Here is a 13,691-nt window from a genome sequence, read left to right as displayed (position 1 = left end):
CCAGTCTACACATCAGGATGTCAGCTGTCCCTAACCCTGGAGGTCATCATCAGGCCTCATCAAGAATGGTTATATCACATTTAAACATTATTAAAATATAGCCCACTGCACATTTACATATAGTGTTATGTTTGTCTAGAGCTACCCCTCAGGAAGCGCTTAAGTAGGTTTGGTTCCGTACTCTGCAAGAATCAATGAAAACACACACTTTACCATAAAACAAAGAATTGTCTTTATGGCAATATTTCTGTGGAAAAGGGTAACAAACAATAACAGTATATATAATCAAGTAATGCAACTGGAGAGCAATAACTGAGATCAAGAGCAATATAGCTCAACGCTGTATTCAGGTTGCTCATAGGGGATTCCAAACCTGAGAATAACCTCAAGAGCAGAGGCATACTTTAATGGCAAATAAATCACAATATGACGCTCTGTGTCAGATTGGCTGTCACTACTTCAATTTGGCTCTATGAGTCCAGGCAGTAAGAGAGTAGAAGAATGACCTTTCATGTCAGTCCTCTCTCCTGTCCCCTGACCCCACAGGCCCAATTATAAACACTGTACCAAAATCAACATTCAATAAATCAGTTCACAAGGTAGACTATCCCGCACACCCACTACAAATACAGAGTCCTGCACATGTGTGTGCATGTCCATATGGCACGAGTAACCTCAGTCCCTTTGAAGAAGAATGGGGCCTTCAGCTAGCCACTTTGATTGGTGCACTTAAACTCCTGAATAGCAAGGCCAAACAGTACAACTGGCCTGGATTATCAAGTAAAGAATGCAGGATCTTCCTCAGCAAGGTGAAAGGACAATGGTGTATGTATACAGTGTCTCTATCTGAATAGCCTTGTGTCCTGTGGCACTACAGGTATCAGCAAGGTGATTAAGAGCAATGATAATTTGCCATCTAATTTGTATCTGTAAATTACGCTTGTTTTCTGTTGTACCTCTCTTTCTCCCCCCCCCCCCCCTTTTTTAAGGGATAGTACATCATCCCTTTAGTTTAGGGTTCGGTTTATTGAGGTAGAATAATTATATATATAATATTATATATTGCATTTCAACTATTTTAATCTATTGATGTAATTACTGTAATTTTGTGATGCTATTTAATTTGTGGATTTTTTGTGGATTTTCTTATTAGAAGGCGGTGTATATCGCAAGCGACCAGCATCCCCTGAGGAAGCCCGTTTCAAGGTTTTATGGAATAGATGTATTTTTATTCTATTTTTCTAATAAAGGAATTTTTTTTTATATTGATTCTCTCCATTTGACTCTGCACCTACAAAGTCCTGTTTTCTACACTCATATATATATATATATATATATATATATATATATTTATGGTCCAGAGCCCTATGTCCGTTACGGATAAGGATGACAAACAGGGTTAACATAAACTTACCACTTGAAATAGACCTAAAAGTGTGCCTTGGTCTAACGTACGGTATACCAAAATAAGGGGGCATACCCTAGATAGGAAATGAGGATTAAATGAAATGAACATGAAATTAAGTGAAATGAGTACTCTGTGAGGAGTATGATGCCTTGAGAAATGCCCTAAAAAGGGGATGGGAGGGTGGGTATTGCACACAGGAACCGACAAGGAACACAGCAGAATGAGCTGATTAAATACCCCTCCGGGCTCCTCCCATAAATTCCGGCCACCATACTGGCTGATAAGGATCACAGCTGAACGGGCTGATCAATTACTCCTCCGGGCTCCTCCCATAAATTCCGGCCACCATACTGGCTGATAAGGTACACAGCTGAACGGGCTGATCAATTACTCCTCCGGGCTCCTCCCATAAATTCCGGCCACCATACTGGCCTTCTACTTATGGTCCAGAGCCCTATGTCCGGTACGGATAAGGATGACAAACAGGGTTAACATAAACTTACCACTTGAAATAGACCTAAAAGTGTGCCTTGGTCTAACGTACGGTATACCAAAATAAGGGGGCAAAAACATTCTGGTAGGGAATTGCTCTTTATTGATTGAGTTTGATCACTGAGTGAGTTTAATAGATGCCTGAGCCATTTCCACCTGAGGATTGTGGCTGTACTGGGTGAAGCAGGCAGACTCCTACCTGCCTAGCTATTCAATGACATTGTCTAGGGATCCGCTATTACCGATTCTGTAAAGTGGATGTCTACGCTGGAGCTCACTTGCTGCTCTTTAAAACCGCTAGGTGAAGTACGAAGTGATCTTTGCATCAGGCTAAGTGGCGTCTACATAGCTCTCGGCCTGCTGGATTACCGCAGGTGAACTTTCCAGGTCACAGGAACCTGTAGTAGGCCGACACCTGGCTGCTTGTAGGACCATGCTAGGGGAGAGACCAAACGAAGGGATAGTCAGGATGGTTGGTATACCCTTAAGGATGTCACCCGTTCGGGTAAGCATTTGTCACCGACCATCGGTTGGATTTCCTGGACTTCACGAAGCACGGTTCAACCAGCTTGGGACATGAATAAAGAAGGTTTGCGGGGTCCGGCAAGGACAAGAAATGTTGCCTGCCGGCTAGGTATAGCCGAACAGTGTTATGGGATAGGCAGCTGGGTATGACAGTATGAGGGAAAGGCCAGTAACTGCCTGATGTTGGAAGTTTCACAGGAGTGGTGTGTCCGGAATTTCTGAAGGCCCTCCAGGCCGTCTGGTAGGTTGAGCCTGTCGCGAGAAAGTGAGACGTTTACGAGCTTGGTCGCTGTTTGTAGATATTGTACTAAACCGGGGTTTAGGTGAGACCGACCAAGGACAATGGCTGACACTGGATCGGCTCCAGTCAAATACGACAGCGCATCTGCTACGAGATTGCTCTAGGCCAGGAACAATGTATAGCCAACTTTAAACTGAATTTATAACGACAGCTGTACCAGCCTACACAGGAAGGACATGACTGCTAGGGATTTAGACCTATCTTTGCAATAATCTCTGCTGGTTGCCTGATGGTGGCCAAAAATTGCAGCGAAGCCTGTGATGGTCGCTACAACTGTCACTAGCTGGGGTGATAGGGGCGAGATAGATGGTATGAACATGATATACCGATCTACGTAGTACGGAACCTCTGATATTGAAAGATCCGTGGCATCCAGATTAAGGGTCTGACAGGGGCCCTGAATCTGGGAGGGGAAGACGAGGATGCATGACATAAGGATCAACCCTGGGGAATGACCATATTGCAGAACTGAGCATACTCGAAACAGACTGAAGCTGCTTCTAGGTATACCCCTGTGTGTGGGTGAAGTGTTTGAAAAACTGACCTGATAGGGTCAGCTTGTCCAGGGGGAAACTGGCATGCGAGGATGTTCTACATGTCCCTAAAGATGGCGGTTGTGATGGGCAAGCGTCTAGCATTAGCTACGGGAAGATGTTTCTGGATACCAGTTAGAGGGGATCTTACTGTATGGGCCATCAACCGACGGCTCACCGGGGTCCTGTAAGGATAGAAATGTCGGATGCTGGCTAGATATAGCCTGACAGTGTTATGAGAAGAAGCCAGCTGCGTGTGGCAACTCGACCTCTGGTGCAGAACGGAAGCTGAACTCAACTGCCCAACGGGAGGAATGAGCGTCAGGAATGGCGAGTGGCGTATGAAAAATGTCACTGGGGCCAAGTGGCCAAATGAGTACCGCTGACAATGATGTGTGGCTGAGTGCCAACAAAAGTGCTTGCAACGATCACAAATTATGCTAAGTTGCGCGCCTAGCCGTGATAGCAAGTGTTGCGCTTAAATGTGTGCTCACAATGATAGCAAGAGAGTTAACGTCACTGGAGATGTGTTTGTGGTGGCTGGACTCGGTGGTGTCGTAGACGTCTGGACACAGGGCTGTGAACAGTATGACCTGCAAAGACTGCATAAGTTATGCCAAGATGCGTGCTTGCTATGATTGCAAGAAGTTATGCTAGGATGCGTAGTTAGCTAGGTTGAAAAGACAAAAGTCCACCCAGCCCACGACAAAATCAACAATTTAGACAAACAACATTGCACAACCCGACACACCCAATGCTATCCCCACAGCTGATCCAGAGGAAAAACCCTGCCGAGCATGCTCTAATTAGCTACAGCAGGGGAAAAAATTCCTTCCTGACCCCTCGAGCGGCAATCAGATTTCTCCCTGGATCAACCTACCTATAATATAGCACCCCGTTATACTACGTACGTTAGGAAAGTATCCAAGCCTTACCCAGCAATGCACTGAGGCAGCCAGAACTGCCTGCCAGAAAGGATAGTACTACGTTTGTGCCTGGGGCTTGCTAGCGACAACTGCAAAGTTTATGCTAGGATGTGTGCTAGCAACCATTGCAAGAAGTCTATGCTTGGATGCGTGCTTGCAACGATTGCAAGAAATGTATGCTTGGATGTGAGTCTGCCATGATTGCAGGGAGTTATGCCTAGATGTGCTTGCGATGACTGCAGGACGTTTGTGATTGGATGCGTGCTAGCAACAAGCTTGCACAAAGTTGTACTTGGATGCGTGCAAAATGAATCCAATATGAATCGGATGTAGGTGTGAAATGAATCCTATGAATTGGTTATGTGATAAATCTGACACAAACGATCGTGGAGTACATGAAATGAATCCGATATGAATTGTTGAGTTATACCCGTAAGGCTGAAATGACGGGTGCAAATTAATGCGTTGCTGGTTTGAGTGGATTCGACTTGGTAAGCGATGAATATGTGAAAATGAAATAAATTAAAAGTTTGCCGTGATATAGACAAGAATTGGTATGTTATGATTAACGATGAGCTTGAACTGCGGAGCACAGAACGAAATGAGATCAAGACAACTGGGGCATGCCTAGACGAATCAGTGCATGGAGGGTGCTACTGGACTCGACTAACCTGTAAACACAAAGGCAAAACCAGTTGAGAACTCCATACCTGTCACAGACAACTGGCCAAATGGTGACTCCAATGGGAGCGGTGAGCTTTGAAATGAAACGAAATGAAATGAAATGAATTGAGACAACCAAACACAATGAAATGTTTTTTTTTTATATATATATATATTTTTTTTCTATATTTTTTTTCCCTTCTTTTCTTCCCCCCCCCCCCCCCCTTTTTTTTTTTCTTTTTTCTATTATTATTATTTATTTATTTATTTTTTTCCCCTTTTTTTTTTTTCTTGAAATGAAATGAAATGAGACGAACAAACATAAACGAAATGTTGCCTTTGATGAGAACCTGCCATGGCAGAAGCGCAGCTCGGTCGTGTCGCCGGTGCAACTGACAGCGAGCCGGACTCTGGAGCATGTACTGAAATGAGGCAATTAGTGAAATGAGGCCAAATGAGCACGGCCCCTTGGCTAGAACCCGAATTTGTAAAACAACTGGGTTTTGAACCGAGGTGCAGGAGGTGACAGTGAAATGAGTGAAATGAGTGAATCTGCCATGATAGAGGCCCGAATCGCCATGCCGTAACTTTGCGACTGAGCATGAAACGGACTCTGAAGCATGTACTGAAATGAGGCCAGTCCTGGGGCACGCCGAGACGAATTAGAACATAGGCGTGACTATTCGTGTCGGAGCGTGATAGGTGAAACAAAATGATACCCATGACAAAGACAGGGATCAACGGCTGCGCTCAAGAATCGACAGTGACCCTGTTCTCTGGAGCATGTACTGAAATGAGGCAAAGCAGCTGGGCACACCGTAACGAATCGGTGCATATAACTGCGACAGGATTTGAATCGGAGCGTAATAAGTGACACACCATGACAGAGACCGGAATCAACGACTGGCCCACCGATTCGGTAAAGAATCCGTCTCTGGAGCATGTATAGAAATGAGGCCAAACGACTGGGCGTACCAAGGCGAATCGGTGCATCGGTATAATGCGACTGGATACATAACGGGGCGTGATAAGTGACCAGAAATGATATGCCATGACAAAGACAAGAATCAAAAACTGTGGCTGAACCTTGCGAATGATTCTGTTTCTGGAGCATGTATTGAAATGAGGCCGACAACTGGGGCACATCGGAGCGAATCGGTGCATGGGAGATGCGACTAGATTCGAATCGGAGCGCGACTCGTGACCGAAATGAAATGATTGAAATGATCGAAAATGATCGAAATGATTGAAATTCTCCAGTTAGTTAGAACTTAGAACGTCTGTTTGGGAATTTTCGAAATTATCCGAACGATTCGGACCGTAGAGACCCCTGATTTGGTCGGTATGCGGAAGGTTTGAAAATGAAATGCTCGATGTGGTGTCATGAACGAGTGACCACAACTTCTTTCGAGAAGAATGAAATTAAATGAAATGAAATGATTGAAACGATTGAAATGAGCCGGTTGATTAGAACTTAGAACATCTGATTGGGAATTTTCGAAATGATCCGAACGATTCGGACGTTTTAGTAGAGACCAGTGATTTGGTCAGTATAGCGGGTTTGTGAAATGAAATGCTCGATGTGGTGTCACGAGCGGGTGACCACGACTTCTTTCGAGAAGCAAGGAGCACAAATGTTTAGAGGTAACGGATGCGTGAAACAATATCGGAAAAATACGAAGGTGACATTTCAGTGAGTGGTTCGTGAGTTCAACGGATCACAGTTTAGTGACATGAAATAACATGAAATGAGAAATGGGAGCCGAAGCCCTACCCGTGACAGCCGAACCAGATGCGTTGCACGATACCGGCAAGTTTTCGAGTATTGCGACTCAGACAAATACACGAACGCTCACGACAGCAAAAACAGACTGTAACACAAGGACGAAGACAGGACTTCAATGAAGACGGAACTCACGAACACTGCACTCATTCTATCGAACGGTCTCGAATAGTCGGCCCTAGATCTGTGACGTAGCAACTATTGCACACAGGAACCGACAGGGAACACAGCAGAATGAGCTGATTAAATACCCCTCCGGGCTCCTCCCATAAATTCCGGCCACCATACTGGCTGATAAGGAACAAAGCTGAACGGGCTGATCAATTACTCCTCCGGGCTCCTCCCATAAATTCCAGCCACCATACTGGCTGATAAGGAACACAGCTGAACGGGCTGATCAATTACTCCTCCGGGCTCCTCCCATAAATTACGGCCACCATACTGGCCTTCTACATATATATATATAATATATATATATATATATGTATAAAATCTCAATTTGGGGATGTGGTGCTAAAGATAAGTTGGTCACAACCAAATAACCTGTCTAATAGTATGCCTTAAAAGCATACCCTCTGCAACACAATCCCCCCCCCCCCCCCGAAAGGCCTAGGGAAGCTGGTCAGAGTGAGTCATTGGAGTAGTCAGGGGTTGCAACTGCTTCCGACATTTCAGCCCCTGACTATAATACTGAGGAGTTTTTTTCCTCAGCCATGATTGGATTGGAGGAAAGGTTAGCGACTTTAATCGCATCTTCCCAGAATGGGAGAAAATGCCTTAGTTCCCCTTCTACCACCCAGGATCCTCAAACAGAGGAACAGTGGGAGGGGGAAGATGAATCCCCCTCAGGGGACTGTGAAGAGGCTGATGACTCCTCTTTCAGGGGATCAAGTGGGAAGGGACCTTCTTCAGCTTCACAAGCTGAGAAATTGCTGGTGCAATCTTACTTAACCACTTGCAGACCGGACCAATTTGCTGGTCAAAGACCAGACCCCTTTTTGCGATTCGGCACTGCTTCGCTTTAACTGACAATTGCGCGGTCGTGCGACGTGGCTCCCAAACAAAATTGACATTCTTTTTTTCCCACAAATAGAGCTTTCTTTTGGTGGTATTTGATCACCCCTGCGGTTTTTATTTTTTGCGCTATAACCAAAAATAGAGCGACAATTTTGAAAAAAACGCATTATTTTTTACTTTTTGTTATAATAAATATCCCCCAAAAATATATAAAAAAACATTTTTTTCCCTCAGTTTAGGCCGATACGTATTCTTCTACATATTTTTGGTAAAAAAAATCGCAGTAAGCGATTATTGATTGGTTTGCGCAAAAGTTATAGCGTTTACAAAATAGGGATAGTTTTATAGCATTTTTATTAATAATTTTTTATTATTTTTTTTTTTACTAGTAATGGCGGCGATCAGCGATTTTTATTGTGACTGCGACATTGTGGGGGACCCATCGGACATTTTTGACACATTTTTGGGACCACTGTCATTTATACAGTAATCACTGCTATATAAATGCAGTGATTCCTGTGTAAATGACACTGGCAGTGAAAGGGTTAACCAGTGGGTGGCAGTGTAGGGGTTAAGTGTTCCTAGGGGTGTGTTACTAAATGTGGGGGGGTTGCGCTTTCATTTAGTGAACACTGATCTCTGCTCCAATCACATGGAGCAGAGATCAGCGTCACTAGTTGCTAGGCAGAATGGAGAAATGTTGTTTACACAGCATTTCCTCCATTCGGCCGCTCCGCAAGACGATGCGGGGATGCCCCCGGCGATCGAGTCCGCGGGGGTCCCGACCAGCGTGGGAGCGCGCCGCCGGCGGCGCGCTCCCGATGGCAGGGCGGCATTGAATATTGGACGTACCTGTATGCCAATATGCCTGCCCGTGCCATTCTGTCGACGTACATCGTCGTGCGCTGGTCGGGAAGTGGTTAAATGGTCCGCTCCACATTTAAAAAGAGAAACGAAAGAGGCCAGCGGGACTTTAAATGAGGTCAATCACTATATAAAAGTAAACATGTAGGATATAGAACAGTGTTGCTTTTATGGGTTCCAACAAAAAAAAGGGGAAATTTGAGTGAGAGATGTATACCAAGAAGCAGTCTTGACAAAGAACATTTTATTATACCATGTGATATCATGTTTAGCATATTGAATACCACAAAAATGCATTTACAGAATCACATACACGCAGGGTATGCTGAAAAATGCAAATAAATATTGACACCATGGTAATAGGCATAGCAAAGTAAAAACAAGTTCTGCACAATGTGGGCCACTGGTAGGGCTGAATGATGTTAAAAAGTCTAGCGTAAAACAAAATAAGAGACATAAAATCATCTGTATGGACATCATGCATCTATGTAATATATAACAAGGCGAATAAATATCTGCGCTAACCAAAAAAAAAAAAAACACACAGCGGCTAGCACAGTTTGCTGATTCATCAAACAATAATATAAAGTCCAATAGTGCAGCGCTACACAACAGTTTTAAATGTGATTGTCCATAAAAAAACAAATGCGGGTAAAAGACAATGATTTTCCATAAAAAATAAACGTGAGTAAAAGAACTTTAAACATGATTGTCCATAGACAGGTGACGGAAATCTTCCACCAAGATTCAAAGTGCATATATGAAGCACACTACACCCTCGCGCTCGCAATCTGCTTACCAGAATGAAAAGAATACAGTCGTACAATCATGCAATCAAAGATGGCAGATAGCAAACTTGGATGGCCCCCTCCAGACTTGATGGATGGATCACAGGGTTAACCAGGTACATCGGTGTCAGATGGAACATCAAATCTCACATCAGGGAATGGTTTAAAGCAATCATCGCCAGAACATTAGAAAAGGAGCAACAATAGTGAAGCCCGTAAGGGTATAACATTTCAAATTTATTGTAGTCTACTTACAGAGTGACAGCAACATCAGAACATATAAAAATCCGCTGTATATAACGTGCTTGCATCAGCCAGCCTGACATGTTTCATTCTATGTGGATATCATCAGAGGCATGGCCAATGACGCAAGCACACCAAATTTATAACAAAATGTCTAAAAAAGCTGCCCAATGCTGGGACAGCATGACAAACACAGCTGACAAAAGTCATCATCGCCAGCCGCACATGTGCATTACGGCCGCGCCAGCAAATGGGTAAAAAACAATTGTGAATGCGCATGCGCACAAATGTGCACACACTGCGGCCCTTATGAAGTGTTGTGTGCTTCAGATATGCACTTTGAATCTTGGTGGAAGATTTCCGTCACCTGTCTATCGACAATCACGTTTAAAGTTCTTTTAGTCACGTTTATTTTTTGTTTTCCAGTTTTTTTTGGATTCATTTGTTTTTCATGGACAATCACATTTAAAACTGTAGTGTAGTGCTGCACTATTGGACTTTATGCATCTATGTAAGCCTGACACGTTTTGTTGGGGTATACCAACTCTTCAGGGGCGGATGCAATGGTGATCTATAAAGAAACATAACCATATGGTATAATATTGTAACTGAGTAATAGGAATAAATGTGTAAGGGACAGGATGGACATCCCTATAGGTACTCAAGTCAGCTGCATAGATGTGAACAGAGGATCAGAGCTGTTAAACAGGTCTGGCTTGGGAGCATAGGTAAAGACACGTGGACAAGCAGGGAGCACTGTAGATTCACCAGGGTAAATGTGCTATTGTGGGTGATGGTGAGCCAAAATTTCTGTGAATTGAGATCAGTAATATATATTGAATGTATACTATTGTATTGATAGAGTGTGAAAAGCCCATACACCAGGTCAGATGGAGGGAAGAACTAAGGATAGATGAAAAAACAGATACTCAAAAACCACCAAATGGTAAAGAGAAAAAAAGGAAAGAAAGATGTGGAAAAGAAGAAGAAAATGATATCCTGAGTGAAATAGTGAAGGAACTGAAAAGAAAGAAGAAGAACAAAGTGCTGAAAGCGTAGGTGAAACCTATGTGGATTTACCTTGTTGGTTCACAAGGAAATGGGGAACCAGAATCAACAGGTGAATGCTTGCATATGAGGTGTTGCCAGAAAGACAAACACAAAGTGAGGTGAATTTAAACTACATTTAAACTACCGTATATACTCGAGTATAGGCCGACCCGAATATAAGCCGAGGCCCCCAATTTACCCCCAAAAAAACTGGCAAACTTATTGACTCGTGTATAAGCCGAGGGTGAGACATGCCTGTCCATCCCTGTGTGTGTGTCCGTCCCTGTGTGTCCGTCCATCCCTGTGTGTCCGTCCATCCCTGTGTGTGTGTGTGTCCATCCATCCATCCATCCCTGTGTGTGTGTGTGTCCATCCATCCATCCATCCCTGTGTGTGTGTGTGTGTCCATCCATCCATCCATCCCTGTGTGTGTGTGTCTCCATCCATCCATCCATCCCTGTGTGTGTGTGTCTCCATCCATCCATCCATCCCTGTGTGTGTGTGTCTCCATCCATCCATCCATCCCTGTGTGTGTGTGTCTCCATCCATCCATCCCTGTGTGTGTGTGTCCATGTGTGTGTGTGTGTGTGTGTGTGTGTGTGTGTGTGTGTGTGTGTGTGTGTGTGTGTGTCCAGCCTACCTGTGTCCCGAGCCTGTGTCCCGAGCCTCCGTCCCGTGCCTTGCCTCCTTGCCTCCGTCCCGTGCCGTGCCTTGCCTCCTTGCCTCCGTCCCGTGCCGTGCCTTGCCTCCTTGCCTCCGTCCCGTGTCGTGCCTTGCTTCCGTCCCGTCCCGTGCCGTGCCTTGCCTTGCCTCCGTCCCGTGCCTTGCCAGGATCGCCGCTCTTCGTCGGCGCCTCGGCGGCCATTCTAAAATTCAAAAACCGCGCCTCCGCCTTCGCCTGTGATAGGCGGAACACTGAATTTCCCAGCAGCCTGTGTTCCGCCTATCACGGACATCGTCTCATCCTCGTACTACGGACGAGGATGAGACGATGTCCGTGATAGGCGGAACACAGGCTGCTGGGAAATTCAGTGTTCCGCCTATCACAGGCGGAGGCGGAGGCGCGGCTTTCGAATTGTAGTATGTCCGCCGTCTGTCTGCTCGATACGCTGATCGAGCAGTCAGACGGCGATGACTCGAGTATAAGCCGAGGGGGGCACTTTCAGCCTCAAAAAAGAGGCTGAAAATCTCGGCTTATACTCGAGTATATACGGTACCCTTAAAGAGGGATTCCACCTACCAAAAAAATATTAAAAGTCAGCAGCTATAAATACTGCAGCTGCTGACTTTTAATAAATGGACACTCACCTGTCCCAGGGTCCAGTAATGTCGGCAGCCGAGGCCGATCGATCGATCGGCTCTCAGCTGCCACCGCCATTCTCGGTGAGGGAATCAGGAAGTAAAGCGTTGCGGTTTCACTTCCCGCTTCCCTACTGCCCATGCGAGAGTTGCACATCGCAATGGGAATGGTCCGCTCTGTCTCTGGGACCCATGTGTGTCCCAGCAGACAGCGTGCCAAGACAGGAAACAGCATAGACTCCCGTGGGAGTCTATTCCCGGAAGTGGGTGCAAATACCTGTTTTAGACAGGTATCTGCACCCCCTCCCCCCTGAAAGGTGCCAACTGTGACACCGAAGGGGGGGAGGGTTTCCGATGAGCGGAAGTTCCACTTTAGGGTGGAACCCCACTTTAACCGAGTTGGTTTAAAAGCCCACTTCTTGTTTGAGTTCACTAAAGCCTCCTCAAGCTTTGAGGGCTTTTTCTGTCCATTCATTGCTAGAAAAGCTTATGCATGCTGAGTGGGATTCACCCAGATAAGCATTTTTCCCCCCCTAAAAAGTTTTCAACAATTTATCCTATGGAGGAAAAATGTACTAAGGTGTGGGGTATACCAGCAATTGACGCTGCTATATCTTCTGTAAATAAAAGTTTGACTTGTCCTGTTTACAATGCACAAATGGGATTGAATGGATAAAAAAAATGGAATTCCCGTTGAAAAACATTTTCTCCTTGGTAGGTTCAGTAGTTCAACCTACAGTGGCGGCAATTGGGGCATGTCAATCCTTGAGACCACTTAAAACAGGTACTCAAGGTTTTCCCTGAACAGCAGGCCCAGGATTTAGCAGAGCTGCCGGGACTTTGTGTTTTGCAATTGACGCAATCAAATTCTATTCTTCAGACCTCTCGCCTTACGCTTGGATTGGTGCATATGCGCAGAATCGTATGGTTGAAAAGTTGGTCAGCCAAAACGCCATGCAAAAAACTCCTGTCTGGCCTTCCTTTCCGGGGTGAAAGGCTGCTTGGGGATTATTTGGACAATACATTCAAAAGATATCAAGTGGGAAAAGTACCCTTTTGCCAGTTAAGAAAAGGAGTAAACGTCCCTCATTTAAACTGGCTCTTTCTCTATGGCCAGGAGCATAAACCTCCAGGCAGTCACGACAGCCTCCGCCGTCAGGTTCAAGAGGTAAACCTTAGGGTCAGCCCCAGGGACAAAGCCCTGGAGGAGGAAACCTACAAGGCAGAACACTAAAGCCTCTCTATGAAGGGGCACCCCCGCTTGCTCGAGTGGGGGAAGACTTCTGCAGTTCTCAAAGGACTGGCAGAAAGTTTCAAGACAAATGGTCTCCACAATAACTCTCGGTTACAAACTAGAGTTCCGAGAATTCCCGTCTCCTCAGGTCAAACATCCCCAAAGATCCAGAGAAAAAGAAGCCTCTCTTTCAAGCATTTTTGGCTTTTATATCAAAAAGCGATCAAGCGGTCCCCGCAAAAGAGCAGGGGTTGGGGTTTTATTTGATGGGGAAAATGGTGGCTTCATTGGAAGCGCATCCCTATGCTCAGTTTCATTCAAGACTGCTGCAAAACAGTATCCATCCTGCTTGGAACAAGAAGGTCTAAGTGCTAGATTTTTCAATCTGTCACGAAAAGTGCTTCAGTTGGTGGAGGATATCTGCAAAAGGGGAAACCCTTTATACTATTTACTATTTACCTGGAAGGTGGTAACAACAGATGCCAGCCTGTCAGGTTGGGGAGCAGTCCTGGAAGAAGCAACTGTCCAAGGAAAATGGTCCAGTACCAAAAGAACCTTGCCCATC

The sequence above is a fragment of the Lithobates pipiens genome, unplaced genomic scaffold, assembly GCF_037356315.1.
Source record: "Lithobates pipiens isolate NorthernLeopardFrog02 unplaced genomic scaffold, aLitPip1_a1.2 Scaffold_25, whole genome shotgun sequence".
Classification (NCBI taxonomy): domain Eukaryota; kingdom Metazoa; phylum Chordata; class Amphibia; order Anura; family Ranidae; genus Lithobates; species Lithobates pipiens.
Note: the sequence above shows the minus strand (reverse complement) of the source record.